Consider the following 18600-nt stretch of genomic DNA (forward strand, 5'->3'; position numbering starts at 1 on the left):
TTCTTTCCAAAATTTTCCAACAAAAGAGAATAAATGCTTGATCTTCTAGATGTGCATAGGCAACTTCAATTCTACATCCACAAAACAAAAGATTTCAGAAAATCAGACCAACTATTTCCTTTCCCAAAGCCAAACTAGGCAAACCTGCAAAGATTTCCTTTTCCTTTGTATACAGCAGAAATGGATGGACACTTTCCAAATCTCCTCAGTTCATTCCACCAGGTCAGTGGCCACATCTTCTGCCTTTTGTTGTAGGGTTTCTGTGGATGAAATTTGTGGAGCTGCTACTTTTTCTTATTCACTTACCTTTATTGCTGACTACAAATTGGGCATACTGTTTAGAAACAGAGCAGCCTTCCTTGAGTGCCACCCTGGGCTTATTCTAGCTGGGGACTCTGCCCAACAGTTGGGAAATGGCCGAAAAAGACATCAGGTAAAAAAGTTATGTACTCCCTCTAACCATGTATCTGTTTGTCTGTTTTCTTCCTTTCTCAACTTCCTTCCCTCCTTCCATCCTTCCAGTGTCATTATTTTCTATTTTCCGAGGCTTCTAATTTGACTGGAGGTCCAACTATCTTGCTGGACTGATTGATGAGCTCCAACTTTTCTTTACTTATTCCTCCTATCTGTATATTTTGTCACTGGTGTGATTATGTAATCATTTCTCTGTTGCAGCTTTTATTATACACACTTTAAGTACAGGGGGAGGAAACTTGATCTGAAGTAATGTTCTTTCAGAGGAGGATTATGGGTTGTGAAGAAGCTTGAGATACAGATCCAAGTCTTGAGAAGTGGTGGAAGTCAGATCCGAGGTCAGATCAAAAATGCATCAGTTGAGGGTGGACAAAAACAAACACAGATTCATAGTTATGGTGAGTATGTAACTTTTATTTTTACAGTATAATGGGAAAATAGGCTGGGCAAAATCAAGTTTTAATGTTCATTTGCTGTGATCTTGGGCTGCTGGGGTGAGGGGAAAAAGTGCTCTGATTGTATTGTATATATAGAATTAGGATATTTTGGACATCACAGTGGTTTAGCAATTTGCATTGTTGCCTCACAGCAAGAGGTTCTCCAGTTCAGTTATCAGATGGGTTGCCTTCTGTGCGGAGTCTGCATGTCTTCCCTGCGTTCATGCTGGTTTCCTCTGGATGCTGCAGTTTCCTCCCATGTTACAAATACATGCGTTTGGAATGTTTCTCCTCTGGCCTCCACTGAAAAATTGGCTCGTTCCAAGTCAGACTTTCCTGGTAAACAAACGTTAAAAACAAATTATTTTTATTTATTTTGCAAGAGTGAATGCATAGATTACTACCTTTGGCTTACGTTGTAAATGGGTGTTTTTGTAAGCATGTGAGCTTTAAATAAGACAAAATGATGAAAGCCCTGAAAATACTAAGCTTTTACAACTGCTAAGATAATAGCTGGTTGGTTTTCCACTGGCAAATGTTAATTGGAGTTGGGATGTCTGCAGCTGAAGTCAGCTTTGCATTCTTTTCCAAGTGAAATTTACAAAAACTCATTGCTGAGTACATCTCCATGTTGACAAGCTGTCTGCAGGTGCCAGCAATTAATCTTGAGAATTCTGAGCAGTCTTTGCTGTGGGAAGTGCAAAATTTAAGGTACAGTGGCAAGCAGTTTAGTGAAAAATTTGTTTGCAATTATGAGAAGTGAATAAGAGGCAGCAACTTCCCTAGCCATGATACTTTAATAGTTAATAAATTAGTATACAATTTAGTCTTGTGTAAAGATAGCCAGTGCACTTTTTCTTAGGGTTAAAATTGAATGTTTTCTGAAAGCATATACAAGCTGTTTTTCACATCTGGCAGGGGAAGAGAGATAAGAAAAAAGAAAGGCAGCAGTCAGCGTAAGTGGGAGCACAGGCTATGTAGCGTGCACTTTAGTATGGGTATCCTTAATTTTAGGTTAGATAATGTCTGTAGGTGCAGCTGTCTCTTGTTCCCTTCAGAAGGTTAAACTTCATGTTCTGAAGATGTACATAGTTTTGTGTGCTCCAAGTTAATAGGGAGTGAGGGTGTTTTGTATTTAGTTTTTTATGTGAGGGTTTTCATTGAAACAAAAACTCTTGAAAATGTGATCTAGGATCAAATGGAAATTAGAAGAAACTGTTCAAATGATCAGCCTGCCAGACATTATTATATCCATGCAAAAGCTGGAAATAAACATTCAAAAAAACTGTCATGTATAATAAGTGGGGAAAATAGGTTTTTATTGTGATGGCTATGCTGTCTGTATTATTGTGGACCGTGAAGGGCCTTATAGGTGTAGTTAAAAAGGAAAGAGTTGTTGTTGAGACTTTCGGCTTTTCCCGGTTAGGGGTCGCCACAGCGGAACTCCGGTCCGCTAATGATTGGTAGTTGATTTGTATGTGCCGAGTTACCAGCCCTGACGCACAACCTTCAACGAAGGTACGCCCATTCACGCATGTCTCCACACAGAAGACACTCTAGCTGAGAATTGAACCGGACAACGTCTTATTGTGAGGCAACAACGAAAGAGTATTGACTTGTATTAGAAAATGGAGTGCAGCTAACAGGTGCTGCAGGAGACACATTTGGAAAGAAATGAGCATGTGAATTTAATAGAAGATTTCAGAATGGATATTCAGCAGGATATAAAGGACAAAGGAAAAGGGGAGTAATTATGCTAATTGCTAGAGGAACTCCAGTAGTGATGGATGAAAAAAATTGTAGATTTTTGGTAGTAAGGGGCTATAGGCAAGGGAGGAGAATTACAACGGCATGTGTGTATATTCTGCTGAAAACTGCTATTGTGGAGCTTAAGAAAATTTGGGGAGAAATGGGCTTTCAGCAAGGAATATTTATAGGTGGTGACTGGAATTTGATTTGCGATAGTGAGGATGCATTAAGGGACAATACAACAAAAGAGAGTGAATTACTGAAGAAATTTATGAAAATATTTGCTATGTAAGATGTTAAATTCAGTAGGAAATGTGACAGACTTTACATATTGTTCCCCAAGTTACTATAACTGGGCTAGACTAGATAGAAATTAGATTTTACGTGAACAAATGCATTTAATTGAAAGCTTTGACAAGCATCCAGTAACTATTTCTGATCATGCAGCAGTAAAAAAAAACTAAGATAAAAATGCAGGATAATGAAGTAAAAAAAATCATCAAACATTCCAAGTTGGATCATATGTCCAGAGCTAGGGCTTGTTTTGGGGCTTCTGTCCTGAAATGTCTCCTGTCTATTCTGATCCATATGTTGGATTGAATGGACTGAATGAATAGGATACGAAAGTTATGCACTTAACATAATGATAGATCTTTTCATTCCAGTCTGTCCAATATGACAACCCTTCCTCCTTACCCCTAGTTATTCTGATATCCAAGGATTTTTGGCCTGGTTCAACAGCAGTACAGATGCATATAGCAATAGGCGTTGAACTCAATCTGATTAGGGCATTATGGGAAAAAGTTTAGGAAGGGCTCAAGGCTGAAGCACCAAGTCTGCTAGATTGGATCTGAGCTGGGGGTCAAGGACACATGTTGTATTGGACAGACTGGAATGAAAGTATCTATTGTTAAGGTAAGTACATAACTTTAATTTACAAAAGGTTTTCCTTCCTTAAAAGAAGGTTGATTTGTATCTGGAAGTCTTCCTGAGCTTTTCTCACCAGTTTTAAGCTACTGCCATAGAATTTCTCAGGGTACAAGGCCACATTGCTTTTATGATTCACTTTATCAGGCTGCATATGAAAAAGGTTTAGTGATACATCAACAACCTGTAGACTAGACAGTCTCATCCCTTGAAGTTTCAAATTTATCAAATCAGAATTGCATTAGTGGAGGGATCAAAGCACTGATAATTCAATTCTCTGTTTTTCTCCATCCACCCAACACAATTTGTATTGACATATCCCATGGATTTTCATTGGGGAGCAGTTTCATAGTGGTTAAAAGTGCAGGGACTGTGGGACACGTCATACAGATCAAAGCACATTAGTGTCAAAGAAATATTGGCAGTGATTCATGCCATGAAGTCCTTGCATCATCTTGGGACTTGGACCTCGTCCAGTTCATTAATTACATGGGTTCATAGGAGATTACTAGACTAAAGGCTTCAGAGCTCTTACAAGCTTAGCTAATATAACCCAATTTTACCCAATATATGGCCCCTAGGGGCAAGAGGATGGCATGCATTTGTGCCTGTTAATTGAGTAGCTTACATATTGTCCCTGTCCAAAAGGGACATAGGCACTACCCCAGGTGTGAGTTTGTGATTCCCCATTCATTGATCCAAACTGTGTTTGAAGGGGGGCATGGAAAGGCTTTGCTTATTGTGAATATGAAGCCTGTTCCAAAGAAAGGGCAAGCTCAGAGAGACATATCTGTCTCTCCAGCATGTTTTGTTTGAGCCACTAAGTTTAGATCCCTAGATTGGGTGGCCATAGTACTGTTTGATTTGCAGATATATAGCAGCTCCTTCGAGGCTTGATTTATGAGTGCCTTGTGGGTCAGGCATAGGTCACCCCTTAATAGTTGGTAGGAGACAAGAGTTAAGGTATAGGTCTTTTAGTCTGTCCACATAGTACATGTTTACTATTTTCTTTGAGAGGAGCCTCTGAGGTCGCTCCAGCTGGTGTAAATGCCTAATCAAGTACATGACAAATGGCATATTTAACTTGATTATCTGTCTAATGAGGGCTGAGTACATTAGACTATAATTTCCTTCGATTTGGATGCCGTTTGTAAGTTGTGCCACGTAGAAGGACTTACTACCGAGGACACAGGGCGGTCAAAGTTCAGGCTGTTGTCTGTGTACCTAGAACTTTCACCTTTGAGCCTACTCTTAAGGGTATGCTATTGATGTAATTTGCAGGGGTATTTGATTTCCCAAAGGGTATGAGAATGCATTTTTTCTTATTTAGTTTCAGCCCATTGTTCTGGCGCCAGTCATTTCTCTGATCTAGATCCTCCTGAAGTATATCTACATCGTTGGTGGATTCAGTGATTGTGCACCCAGGTTGTGGTGTTTGGCAAACTTTGTTATCCAGAGACCTTCCTCATTAGCTTTGACTTCAGTGAAGTATATTCCGCACAGGAGTAATCCAAGCACTGCGCCCTGCGGCACCACTATTAACTGGAATTTTCTGGATCTGGATTCACCCACTTTTTAACTACATGTCCTTTTCATGAGCCATTTAGCTATCCATCTGGTAACACAGGGATTTATGCCCAGTTTTGTGGGTTTAGACATGACTTGTCCCTGACAAAGCTAAATTGAGTTGGGTCTATTGTTTGGAGGTTTTCTGTACCATTATTTATCAGGTCCATGAGTATTCTTTCCACGCCCTTACATTTAAGACTAGTCAAACTTATGGGTCTGTAATTTCCTGGGTCAGTAGATAGTCCCCTTTTAATCAAAGGGATGACTGTTGCTGTTCTCCACTCTGTTGGGACAAAGCCGGTATGGAGGCTGTGGTTAAATAGAACTCCTAATGTGATTGATAAGTCCTAATTTTAAGCTGTTTAACAGGCAACCTGAGATAGTCAGGCCCCATTGAAGACTTCTTTTTAGTTGTAGAGAGCGCATTGGCAACCTGTGGTGATAATTGGCGGTAGAGTGGTGCCGGGTATTTCTTGGGTTGATTGGGGGGGGGGGGGGTGAAAATTCAGCTTAATTTGTCAGTTAGCAGGTTTGCTATATCTTTCATCCAAACATAAGTGATGCCATCTACAACTAATTCTGCACTCTGTTGGGTGTTGCCCTTAAGCTTGCAGACAAACCTGAAAAATGCCTTATGGTTATCTTAACTTTGGAGGCTGTCTCTACCTCAAAGTCTGTTTTCGTAGACTTGACTAGTTCCCTGATTTGCTTGTTGAGACTAGTGAGGGGCTTTCTGATGTTTTGCACATTCTCTTACTTCTTGACAGGATTTTCTTTCTTTTGTTGTGCACCCTATGTCAACCATCTCCTCCTAGGCTGACAAGTTTTGGACCTCTCTGAAATAATACCAGTAGATAAGCAAATTGTTAGTCTGTCATTTTCTGCTGGTATTGTGGCATCATGCTTGGACATGGTAGAATACTGCTCAGTGATAGGCTCATAACTGCTTCCTACACAGATTCTGAGAGCTCAATCATGTCTTTCTTCATATAGTCTGTGGAGGTGCATCTCAGGCCATTCATGCCCACAAGCACTATGACTGGTACTTAGGGGTAAATGACCTGAGTGCTTGTATAATCTGGCAAATCCTGGCCTCTAACAGGCAATTAACTATAACCTTCCCCTTATCCAGCCTGGTTAGAAGGACATCGTTATGTCTCTCAGTGGAGTCTGCTGTGACAAGAAGGTTGGATTTTGCATAGAGTTTCGCCATATGGGCTTGCTAGTTGCGAGACAGTGAGACATGGCTTTATGTTGTGGTAGGAATTGTCTTCTTTGTGTACATGCGAAGTTTCTGAGGTCTGCACCTGAGCGGCCTTTTGTAGTTTGGGTAAGTGACATGTGAGACTACTTATGCTGGTCTATGTGTGTGGTCCTTTGCAAGTGCGATGAGTGATGTATTTGAGTCGTTGGCAACCTGTTTGTTGCTTTGTGTCTATATGTGAGAGTCAAACCTCCATTGTCAATGTGTAATATCTCTCACATACTGTCTTCGTCTGTTTGAGAATTAAGTGGTCGTCAGTGTATATAAGGCAATTGTTACATTGCCTCGGGATGCTCATGTCTACCAAGCTGGATGTAGAGATAACAGAAAAGTGCCCATTCATGGTTGCAGGTAATAATGTGTACTTGAAAGGAAAGGAGTGAAGAGTGTTTGTAATCGGATGAGGGACGTGTGCTTATGTGGTGTAATCTGCATCTAACCTAACCATCAATGCTGCCCAGTGCCAAACCAGATGCTCTCTGAGCAGCAATAGTCCTGGGTGCTATAGAAAGGTAAGGTAGACCTAAGTAGTCCTAGCTAAATGCGTAAATGCTGCTCACCACACAAACTAGTTGCCCTGTGAGTAACACAGGACCGAGGTAAAGTTCCTATATGGCTTTTAAAGGGACATTTCAACATGTATACAAGACACCAGTAATCACTGCTGTGCGAAGAACAGCTTCTCGCGAACACAAGGCTTATATATGATCAGAAAAAAAAGCGAGTTTTGCACTGTGCCCTAAGAGCTATCGGATAAGCTCACAGTGAGATTTCCGCCAATAATTCCCAACATAAATAGGAGAGGTCAGCCCTCTCCTGCAACAAGAATGCAGACTTTGACCCTCTTAATGTAAAATGACTGGTTTGGAGCCCAAGTGTTAAGGAACTTCAAACAGATGCCTAATACTAAGAAATACTAGATATAATGCGTTTCAGTGCCGAACAGCAGTCCTTAAAGCAATTTGAAAATGCAACTTTAAAGAAGTGCAAAAAAAAAAAAGGACAATAAATAGCACAGTAAGCTTTCACAGTATATTGAAAATAAGCAATGTTTCCAGATCTTTGCATCTCTACAAGGCACTGACACAGTGAGCATCTCCATGAAAATGTGCCAAATGTATACCAGCAGTGTTAATACAGATAACTGACTACTGAGCCCTATGGCTAGTAAAACATCTACACTTGGAGCCCTTTTGTGTGCTTCCCAACTCAGATAAACCAGATGAACACCTACTGCCACTAGATGAATAATGCCAGTCCTCATAATGTAAAAGTCCAGAGTGAAATGCTATCATAAACCAGCTTAAGGAAAGCAGTAAATCAAGATAACAGCATTGTACTTTAAACAGCTTATAAAAGTGTGATTATTCAATAAAAGTACTTAATTTTGTAGAAATAAGCCAAGAGCCACTTAGCGCAGAATTTATAAAGGCACTACAAAGAAAGTTGATTAATAAGCCCTCCAGCCAATAAAACAATTATATGCAGGAACCTCTAGTGTATTTCTCCAACCACTCTATGTAAAATCCGCTGTCCTCTTGATGTGTAAAAGCACAAAAAAAAAGCATGCTAGAGTGTAGAAATATACTGGTTTATCCAATAGCTAGCTAGATTTTAAGTGTGGATCTGTCAAAGAAAAACTCGTGTTGGTTTAAGGCAGGATCCACTGTGGTTATTTGGATCAGAAGGTAATTTCAGTCGTGCCCTTTTATAACACTTACATAAAATAGATATATGGGTTAGTAGGCCTATAATTGCACAACACCAGCTTGTCACCTGTTTTATAAATTGGTAAAATTATCGACTTTTTCGATGCTGAGGGTATTCTACAATTAGGTAGCAGTGTTGTAAATTAAATGCAGCACGGGTAAAAGATTTCTTTCAAGGCCATCACCAGCATTGTTAGTATGTTGTCCAGGCCCATACAAGCTTTATTGACTGTTTCTTTTTAAGGGCTGTGGAAATGAAGTCAATACTTATTGAAGGATAAGCTGTATTTGCTGTTACTGAGTCTCAGAATAAGTAAGAGCACCCAAAGATTGTATTGTTTCAGAGAAAAATTTGAACTCCATCTGTTCTTTAAGTATCAGATATTGTATTTTTCGTTCATAAGAAAATAATGAAATAGAATTAGTACTCATAACTGAATATATTTATAAAAATTATTTTTATTAGCTGGTGAAGATGATAAATTTCATGCTCAAGTTCCTAACTTTTTAACACAGTTGAATTTTTTATTTTATTTTTAGATTAGGTGTGGGGTCTTTCCTTAATTTCTAGAATAGTCTCATATATATTTATATTTTACATACATATACACACACACACACACACATATATATATATATATATATATATATATATATATATATATATATATATATACACACACACGTGTATATATATATATATATATATATATATGTGTGTGTGTGTGTGTATATATATATATATATATATATATATATATATACACACACACACATTATTTTTTTTTACTAGATCTATGCACCTTACTACGAGACTATTCCATTACTTCACGCAAAATGAATTCCAAAGTAGTGTCTCCGTCTATCTCTGTGCATGATTGCATAGACTATTTCCCTGTATTTACATTCACTTATGTTTCCAAAGTCAGTTTTATGAAACGTACAATTTTTGATAACCCTAGATAATAGTTTAAGACCAAGAGAAATACTTGAATTGATAGAATAATGATCTGAATTAATTAAAGGTGGACCCACTTTGACTTTGTGCACCTGTGATGGAGAATTTGTTACAAAAAGATCCAGTATATGACTGCCTTTGTGTTTGAAAAAGTCCAGTTAAAATTTCTGATTTGATGAGCAGTCCAAGTTTATATGTGGATAATTCATATCTCCTATAAAAATGACAAAGTTGTGCTCAGGCTGCGATTCTAATAATTTCTTAAATTTTTTGAGTTAGTCTCATAGAATTAAATCCTGAAGGTGTGTGTATATATACCAGCTGTAACTACATTTAAGTCAATATTATGGTATTTTAATTTGTATATTAATCCATCTTTAGGCAAAACTAACACACCACACCCCTATTTCTTTGGGTGCAAAGGCATTCAATCTTCACATATACTTGAAAATGTAATTCTGTAGTGTCTCAAGGCTCAATAATTGCTAGTATATCAAAATTGTCAAATTGCAACCAATAAGATATCATAATATTTATTTGCTAAACTCGTTGAATTAGAATAATATACCCTCAAAGTGTTGTTAGATCTTTTACTTCCTATTATTCTGGATCATACAAGTGTCTTAGCCAACCATTAAACAAGTAGCTTTGTTATAAAGATAATCATTCCATTTTATACTACGTTTTTTTTCTCGAAATACAACCTTAATCTTGTTTTCCAAGTTTTGTATGACATCAGGTATTGCACCTTTCATGTGGTTAAATGGAGTAATAATCAGTGTTGCAGTATTCCTTTCATATGGGTTGTATTCTGCTATTGACCTGACGTCCAGCATGTATACAAAAGCTTCAGGCTACTGCCTGTATGTGGGATGTTGCACGTAGACTCAGAGAATATTAGCCATAAAAGAGACATCCACACACACCATCTTTAGAAGTTTTTCGCCACCATTCGGAAAGGTTGACTCGTACGTTCGGTCCACCGTTGGAATCTGCATTTTGTTTCTCATCTTCAGATATGTACCCCATTGGGGATTTATTTGCTTGCTTCTGCCTTTTGTTATTGTTAACATCATCCAGAAATGGCAAGTGTAGGTGTGGAAGGCAAATTCCACATAAGGATAGTCATGAGCTCTGTTCTGTTTTGTTTAGGGCCTACCCATGACCATCGGTCCTTTTCTGTCTGTCAGGCCTTCATCCCTAAAACCTTGCATAGTTGTGTGTCTGCTTTAAACTTATTGCAACAACGAAGAAAAAAAAACAATGAACTTGCTAACAACTGGTACAGATCCACAACAACCACCAACTGCAGTAAAATATATCCACAAGTTTTATTCTTGAATTTCTCTCTAGTGCATTGGTGTGAACACCTTCACAAAGTATAAAAATTGATCCCCAAGCAGGGTATTTTATAGCAAAAAACATTCCATTTATGGCAAAAAATACTCCATTAAGCAAGTAGAAACCTAATTAATTAACAGGCTAGTGCAATTAAATAAAACATTTCCAAGTTACTTCAGTGTCAAGTCCCAAAGGACCACCACATCATATTTTAAAATCTATACAGATTCTTTATATAAAAGTTTTTCCTTTGATAAACCATTTTCATGTGACAGTCTCACTTGTTCCAAAACACTACCCTGAAGCAATGAAAAATTGCTGTCATGTTCATTTTTAAAGTGTACAGCAATAACTGGTTTCGCTCTGATACCGGATGTCTCTGATGTGTTCCATGAATCTAACCCTAAAAGTTCTTTTTGTTTCCCCTATATAAAATAAGTTACAGGGGCATTTCAGGTTATATACTACTCCCTTACTATTGCATGAAAAAACACTTCTTGGTATAAATGTAATATTAATATATTCAAAACACCTCACTATATGCTGACATATTACACAATTCCTACAACTTGTAGTGCCCAAAGGACTAATACCCATATTGATATTTATATTTGGTGAAATAAATTTACTATGTACAAACAAGTATTTCTGTTTTTTACCCCACTTGCAAGAAATTGAAGGCTGCCTTGGAAGTATATTTCCCAAAACCCTATCCTTAAGCAGAAAGTTCAAGTAATATCTATATCTACAATTTCTTCACTTTCAGTATTGTATGTGGAGACAAAATAAATCTGATCTCTTCCGTTGTCCGTATTTATAACGTGCCTTCTCATGGAACGAACGCTCACCACCCGGGACCTCCTTTCGTCTAATCTAAAAAAATTTCTTTCTGCTTCCCTTATGATCTCAGGGCTATAACCTCGGTCTAAAAGCATTTTTGTCGACTCAGCAATTTCCCTATGTAAACTTATTTTATTTTATTTATTTATTTATTTTACATTTGTTAACCGGGCTAGTCTAACTGGATATATTTCCATTTTCAGCAGAGGCCCGGGGAGAAAAGCTCCACATCTAGACAAGACAGATACAACATAACAAAAAAATTCATAATAACAGATTAAAATCTGGTAGGACTTTAACTCCAAGACAAGAATAATTAATCACAGAGTAAAGGTATTAAACAACATATTAAACATAATTTCATATTTAGAACCATTTAGAGAAAGCATAAAAGCAAGGAAAAGAGATAACATTAATCGAAAGAAAGTGCAGATTTAAAGAGATATGTACTGTCAGAAAATGAAAGACAATAGCCATGAGGAGGAGAAAAACAAAGAAAATTTTAATCAGGCTTAGAGCAGGAACATATCCAGTGGTTTTTAAGGTATACTCTGAGTTTTTGTTTAAACAGAACAGTAGATGCAATTGAAGTAAGTTCGGGAGGAAGTTTATTCCAGAGTTTCCCAATGGCATTCGAGAAAAGGGAATCACCAGCAATGTTATTAGATTTGGTTAAGGTAACTAGCAGTTTGCTGGAAGAGCGGAGTGAGTTCAGGTTTGAGTAGGGGCTTAAGAGGTTAGAAAGAACGGTTGGTAAAAAGCTCTTTGGGCAAACATAAGTTGGGATAGAAGCAACATGTTTGTCAGTTCAAGCCAGTTAAGTTGTTGCAGATTCAGACAGTGGTGGGTTCTGAATTGCTTCCCAGTAACAAATCTAGCTATGTTATTGTAAGTGGTAGACAGTTTAAAGAGATTGTTTTTCTTGAGATTAGTGTAGATAGGTGAGGCATAGAGAAGCATGGAAATAAGATGCGAGTGGGCAAGATTAACTTTTGCTGGGAAGGTTAAAAAAGTTTTGATTCTATATAGAGAGCCAAGTTTCCTGTTTACAGATTTAATGGTATTGTTGATATGAAAGTCGAAGGAAAGATTATTGTCAATCGTGACACCTAGCAGTTTAGTAGTAGAGTCAGGTGATATAATGGTTCCATTATTAGACAAGATAGTGAAGTCAAATGTAGGGGATCTGGTAGTAGGCTTAAAGAGTAGGAGTTTGGTCTTTTTTGCATTTAGGAGTAGGCAACGTTTTAGGAACCAAGTTTCGACTTTAGAAAATACAGCTTGAGTGTTAGTTTGAAGTTCAGAAATGGATTTAGCAGAGCTAATAAGTGTGGAGTCGTCGGCATATTGAATGCATGTAGCCTGGGGAATAGCTATTTGTAAGTCATTTATAAAGAGGGAGAATAGAAGAGGTCCAAGAATAGAGCCTTGGGGGACCCCAAGTGAAATTGGTAGAAGAGATGAGAATTTGTTATCCCAGAGGACGGCCTGTTTCCTGTTAGTGAGATAGGAACTGAACCAGTGGATAGCCTTAGCTTGTAAGGAAAGAGATTCGAGAATTTGTAATAGGAGAGAGTGGTTAACCATGTCGAAGGCTTTGGACAGTTCAATGAAGAGAGCGGAAGACAGGATATTATTGTTACGATTTTTGTTAAAGTCTGTAAAGGAGAGCAGAGCAGTAGTTGTGCTATGATAGGGCCTAAAGCCATGTTGACAGTTTGTAAGAATGTTATTTTGTATTAGGTGATTCATTAACTGATGGTGAACACATTTTTCCATTATTTTTGCGAGTGGGGACAATAGGGCTATGGGCCTGTAGTTAGAATGTTCAAAGGAGTTTCCTCCTTTATGTAAGGGTATGATGCGAGAGGTTTTCCAGATATCAGGTATGGTTTCTTCATTTATGGTCCTATTAATAAGAATGGATATGGGATAAGCGATTTCAGAGGCTGCTTTTTGAAGGAATTCAGAAGGAAGCTGGTCAGCTGAGGGGGTACATGGTTTAAGTTTGAGAATACATCTCCGTATAAAGGTAGTGGAGATGGGTTGTAGCCTAAAGGTTGGTAGTTTGGAGGATGCATGGTCAAGGATGCTAGTATTGTCACTGGAGAGATGGGAGGCCAAGGAATTAATAGTATCAATGAAGAATGAGTTGAAAGTATTGGCAGTATCAAGGGAAGAAATTCTATCAGACCCAGAAGGGGAGGGAGTGGTAGTCTGTCCAGGGTGAAGAAGTCTGTTTAGGGTTGAGCAGAATTTTTGAGGGTTATTGTGATTCACTTGCTGAAGATTGCTATAATAGCTCCTTTTGTCAGAGAGGATCGCTTTTTTGGTACTGTTTCTCAGATGCCTGAAAGTCTGTTGGTCTATGGGAGATTTGCTAATTCGCCATTTTAACCAAGATTTGTTTCTTAGTGACATTTTTTGTCTAGTCTCTTTTGATAGCCAGGGGGCTGGCTTAGATTTAATTCTGATAGAACGTTTTGGTGCATGATTATCTAGAATTGTTAGGAATGTGGTGTTAAAGTAATTAACAGCTTCTTGAAGAGGAAGTGTTTTTCCAGTTACAGGCCTTTAGTTCAGTTTTAAATTGGGTAGGATTATAGCATTTGAGGTCACGTAGGGTCCTATATAAAGGAGAGTAGGTAGAGGCATTCTTTTGTCTTATAGTATAGGTTAGGTTGTGGTCACTAATGTCATCAGGTAGCGTTCCAGACTGATATTTTACTAGAGGTTTGTTTACCAAAATCCAATCAAGAATACTTTCTTTGTTATTAGTTTTGTTAATCCTAGTAGAGGTGTTTATTGTCTGAGTAAAGCCATGGAGATTAATATGAGATGCTGGGTTGTTAGTGGTTATTGAGGACCAGTCAAGGTTGAGGTCTCCTAGTATTATGGTTTCTTGTGGGTAGGTGGATGCGGCCCAACTGAGGATATTTTCTAAGATAGTAGAGTTATTTCCAGGAGGTAGATATATACAGATAATATAGATAGATTTTTGGGGGTTTAGTTGCAGCTTTGAGATAAGAAGTTCAGTTTTAGTAAATCCAAGGTTATCATAGGGTAATAATGTTAATTTTAGTTCAGTTTTGAATAGTAGTGCTACTCCTCCACCTTTTTTACCATTGCGGTCGAGTCTCAAGATATTGTAACCTGGAGGAATGATTTCAGTGTCTTTAGTAAAGGGTTTTAACCAGGTTTCAGTTAAACAAAGAATATCAAAGGAGTGGTGATCAAGAAGAGAGTGGAGTTGGGTGATTTTGTTATTGACACTTCGGATATTAAGGTGCCCTATGAGTAGAGTATTTGTATTGGTGGTTGGTAATCGAAGAGATGAGTTTAGTGAAGCAGGTGTAGCTTCAGCTGAAATATTTGATGGACCTGGGTTGGGGTGAATGTCACCATCTACCAAGGTAGAGTGGTTGTATTCCAGGTGAGATTTGTTAGGGAAGTTCAGTAAGTATTTTAGTTTCCTAATCAAGAGGTTCTGAATTTTTATGTGAGACAGTCTGTGATATTTAGCTAAGAGGTAACTAGAGGTAGATGTAATGTTTAAATGAGTAAAGTTTAGGCTTTTGCAATTTGAGGCTGTATGTTTGGGAGAGTAGTTGAAGTGGAAATTAAGTTTAGATTCATAAGAGGTTAAGAAATAGGGCATTGTGAGAGAAAAGGAAGTAATAAGCAGGAGTATTAGTTTTAACTAATTATTACAGATTCTAGACTGCCTCAAAAATTCTCCATATGGCAGTGACATTATAGTGTGAAGAGGGTGGCAACTAGAGGCATGGAGATATTTACTACCATCTGTAAATTTTCTGTGTACCCCTGATGAAATAGTACCATCTTCTAAATGCTCTAACGTTACATCCAGATATGAAACCTTACTACCGTACTGTAAACCATCAAATGAAAAGTTAAACGAATTCTGTTGTAAATTTCTGACAAAATCTTCAATTTTATGTTGCCCTCCTTCACCGATAAAAAATAAATCATCTATGTATCGGAAGTAAAATTTAACATGGCTTTTCATAAAATTGTTCTTGTACAGACACTCAATTTCAAAATATGCAACAAGATTCGCATACATGGGGCAAAAGGAGCCCCTATGGCTGTACGTTGTTTTTGTCTGTAAACTTGATTATTAAAACTAAAATAATTATTCCTTAAACAAAAATGCTTTAAGCTTATGTTTTGTTTTCCTGTTTTGCCTTCATTCTTACTGATTGGGTTCAGAGCCGATCCTAGGTTCCGACTCCGCCAAATACACTAGCTCAAAGTCTTTCACTTAGCTTGTGACTGAGTAGGTTTCCCATCATGCAGTGGTGTAATTCCCCAGATCTCGTTTGCTGCTTTACGAGTTAGGATGCTCTCTCCTTGGCTGTGGTTAAGTTTAAAGCTTTATATTTTTTCTTGTCTTGAGCTGTTATATACATAGCTAGTCTAGCTTGAGTAATTTAGATAGTTTTTCTTCTGTAGTTTGCGTGTGCAATTTAATCTTGCTAGTGTGTTTGTTGGCCGTCGTTAGACACAAGGGCATTTCTCCCTTTTCTCATCAACTTTTTTTTGTAGAATAGTTGGTTAGTGTGTGTATTCCGTTGTCTGTGTATATTAGCTCATTTTAGTTGGAGAGCGAAGTACTCACTTACCTTAGAGGATTGGTCTTGTGTCCTTTGTAGCTCTGCTTAGGTCTGAGTTAGTGGGCCTAGTGCCTGTTTAACTTAGAGGGCAGAGCTGTTCCTTTTTTTTTCTTTTCTTAAATAGATGTGATGTGTTATTATAGTGTGTTACTAGAATATTTAAATATTGTATGGTTTCGTTTTTTCTATAGAAGTGTAGTTAGCGTTTACTTCTTTTTTAGTATTAGTAGTTTCCTTCTTATAATGTCTAAGGAAAGCAGAGATCAGGAACCTAAGCCATCAGGCTTAAAAAAGTGCCAGAAATGTTCACAAAAATGTCACTGATGGGCATAATATTTGTGTTTATTGTTTGGGGGCCATTCACCTCGAAGAGACATGTTCATTCTGTCATTCGTTCAGCTCCCATGTCTTACAGGAAAGAAAGAACAAGCTAATTCTCAGAACAGTCCTGAAACATTCTTTTGAAGAAGCTTTGTAGAGTAAATCAACTTCAAATAAGTCACCTTCCTCTAAAGGTAACAAGCCCACGAAAAGGCCATATCCCTCTTCTTCAGCTCATTTGGTGCCACCTCAAAAATTGGCCAAAACTTCAGAAATATCAATCTCCTTTGGCTCCACAGCCCTCAGAACCGAGAGAGATCATTGAATTGGACAAATCAAGTCCTTCAGAGCCGAAAGAGACTACTTTTTGGAGCCGGTCCACTGAACTAGTACTGGTCTGCCCTATTTCAAGATCTCCCATATTGGAGAGATCTCGCTCACCAACACTCTCCTTCAGGTTCTCTATGAGCTTATCAGACTATGAAATGGACAGGGTGGTGCGCAGACTTTTGAAGTCGCCAGCGCTGGCTAAATTGTTTTTGGCTCCAACCCAACTGGTTTCGGAGCCATCCAAGACTATTACATCCACAAATGTTCCTCCTCTGAGCCAAGCTGGATCTTCAGAGCCGGAATGCCAGATACCAATTGCTGTAGACTCTTCGGTTCTGAGACCCCTCCAGGAGATTTTGGAACTGATCCCTGCTCCAAGACACTCAGTGCTGTCCCGGGTGTCTAGGAGCCAGAGTTCTCCAGTTGGCATTGAGGGACACACTCAGACCCGAGTTTCTTTGGTTCTGAGTTTACCTCTTAGAGCTTTGGCTCCCCTTCCCTCGTCTCCTACATCAGCCTCTGAGCTGATCTTTGTGGAGCTGGGGATTCCCTGTGTTTCCTCAGAACCGGGTGTCCTTGGAGCCAGGGGGATCTGCATTCGAGCTGATGAGGAGTGTGCTGTCCCCACCTACAGCTCTACACAAGGATACTGATATTTTTCCCCCCAAGGCACCAGCTTCTGTCTCAGCACCACCCCATCCACAGGACAGCAGAGATTCAGAGCCTCAGGGAGCCCCATTGGGTGAACCCCACTCTTCCAAGACCTCCCCAGAATACCCTTCTGAGGAGACTCCTCGAAAGAGAACATGGAAGAGGAAGCATATAGACTCCCCTGATGAGTCCATCATCTCTGACACTGACCTCGAGAAGTCAGAAGGGTCCCCATGGTCATCCTCTGAAGATATCTCCTTTGCAGATATCTTTGAAATCCTGAAATAGAGAGGCAGCTGAAAAACCATCAGCCCTTCTGATAAGGAGTCTGTGTATCTTGAAGGCTTTTGGATCTCAACTTTCAGCCTACTGAGTGTTCACCTTTTGACAAGCTATTGGTGTTGGTTAGTCGAAAGGCATGGGAGTTACCAGGCACTATGGAACCAATCCCACGGAGGCCAAATAAGTTCTTATCCGCTTCATCTGAAAAAGATTTTCTCACGAATGGCATTCCTGTAGATGCTATGGTGGTGGCAGCCACCAAGAAGGAACTTTCTGAAACAACCTCGTCTGTCCATCCTTCGAACAAGGACTCCTGGACGATGGACAGATACGGGAAATGCATTTTTCATCAGCGACTTTTACCCTTAGATCGCTGAACTACCTTACGCAATTTGAGACTACAAAGAGGTCTCCTGAAGGAGTTAGGAGATGCTCTCCAAGGTTCATTAGTTGCGGGGGTCTTAGAAAAGGTGACTTCTCAGCTATCTACCTTAAATTCCATTGTTAACTCTTCCATGAGACTGATATCCTATGCAGCGGATGGAGTGAGCAGAGCAGCAGGTTCAGGAGTTTCCCTGAGGAGACCCTCCTGGATGCGCTTGTGTAACTTTGTGGAGCCTTTCAAGGCCACCTTTGTCAACACCTCTTTTGATGGTTCCTTACTCTTTAGACCCAAAGTGAAGGAGACACTCACCAGATGCTAGCAGGATGGGAAGACTTTCTCTGCCGTTGGAGCACGTTTTTCCGTACCTTCAGGACCTTACCTTAAAGGTCAGAAAAGTGGGTGGTTCAAAAGATCCCAGGGAGTTCTTCAGGACGCATGAGGTGAACCCTTCCACTGGGGCAGAGAGGGAGGCAATAATGGCAGACGTCCTCCTCGAAGCAGAGGGGGTCTGCAAAACCAGGGTGACAGCGATTCTTTTCCTGGCTGGCCCTACCAGCACTCCTGAAAGGCCCATCTGCTCTACTCTGGAGGCAGTTGGGGGGGTGGTTAACTTTGTACCCAGAAGCCTGGTGCGATATCACAAGAGACAAGTGGGTACGAAATATAATATCCAGAGGTTATTCCATTCCCTTTTGCCATCCTGTCCCACAGATCAGAACAATCCCA

The 18600-nt window shown here is 39.1% G+C and overlaps 1 protein-coding gene across 1 annotated transcript in view; it reads left to right on the forward strand.

Moving 5' to 3' along the window:
• Window positions 1-18600, forward strand: part of STAG1 (stromal antigen 1) — a 2620144-nt gene that overhangs the window by 38194 nt on the left and 2563350 nt on the right. The gene's annotated exons all lie outside the window — the stretch shown is intronic.

The sequence above is a fragment of the Protopterus annectens genome, chromosome 4.part1 (assembly GCF_019279795.1).
Source record: "Protopterus annectens isolate FY-2018-M chromosome 4.part1, PAN1.0, whole genome shotgun sequence".
Lineage (NCBI taxonomy): Eukaryota > Metazoa > Chordata > Ceratodontiformes > Protopteridae > Protopterus > Protopterus annectens.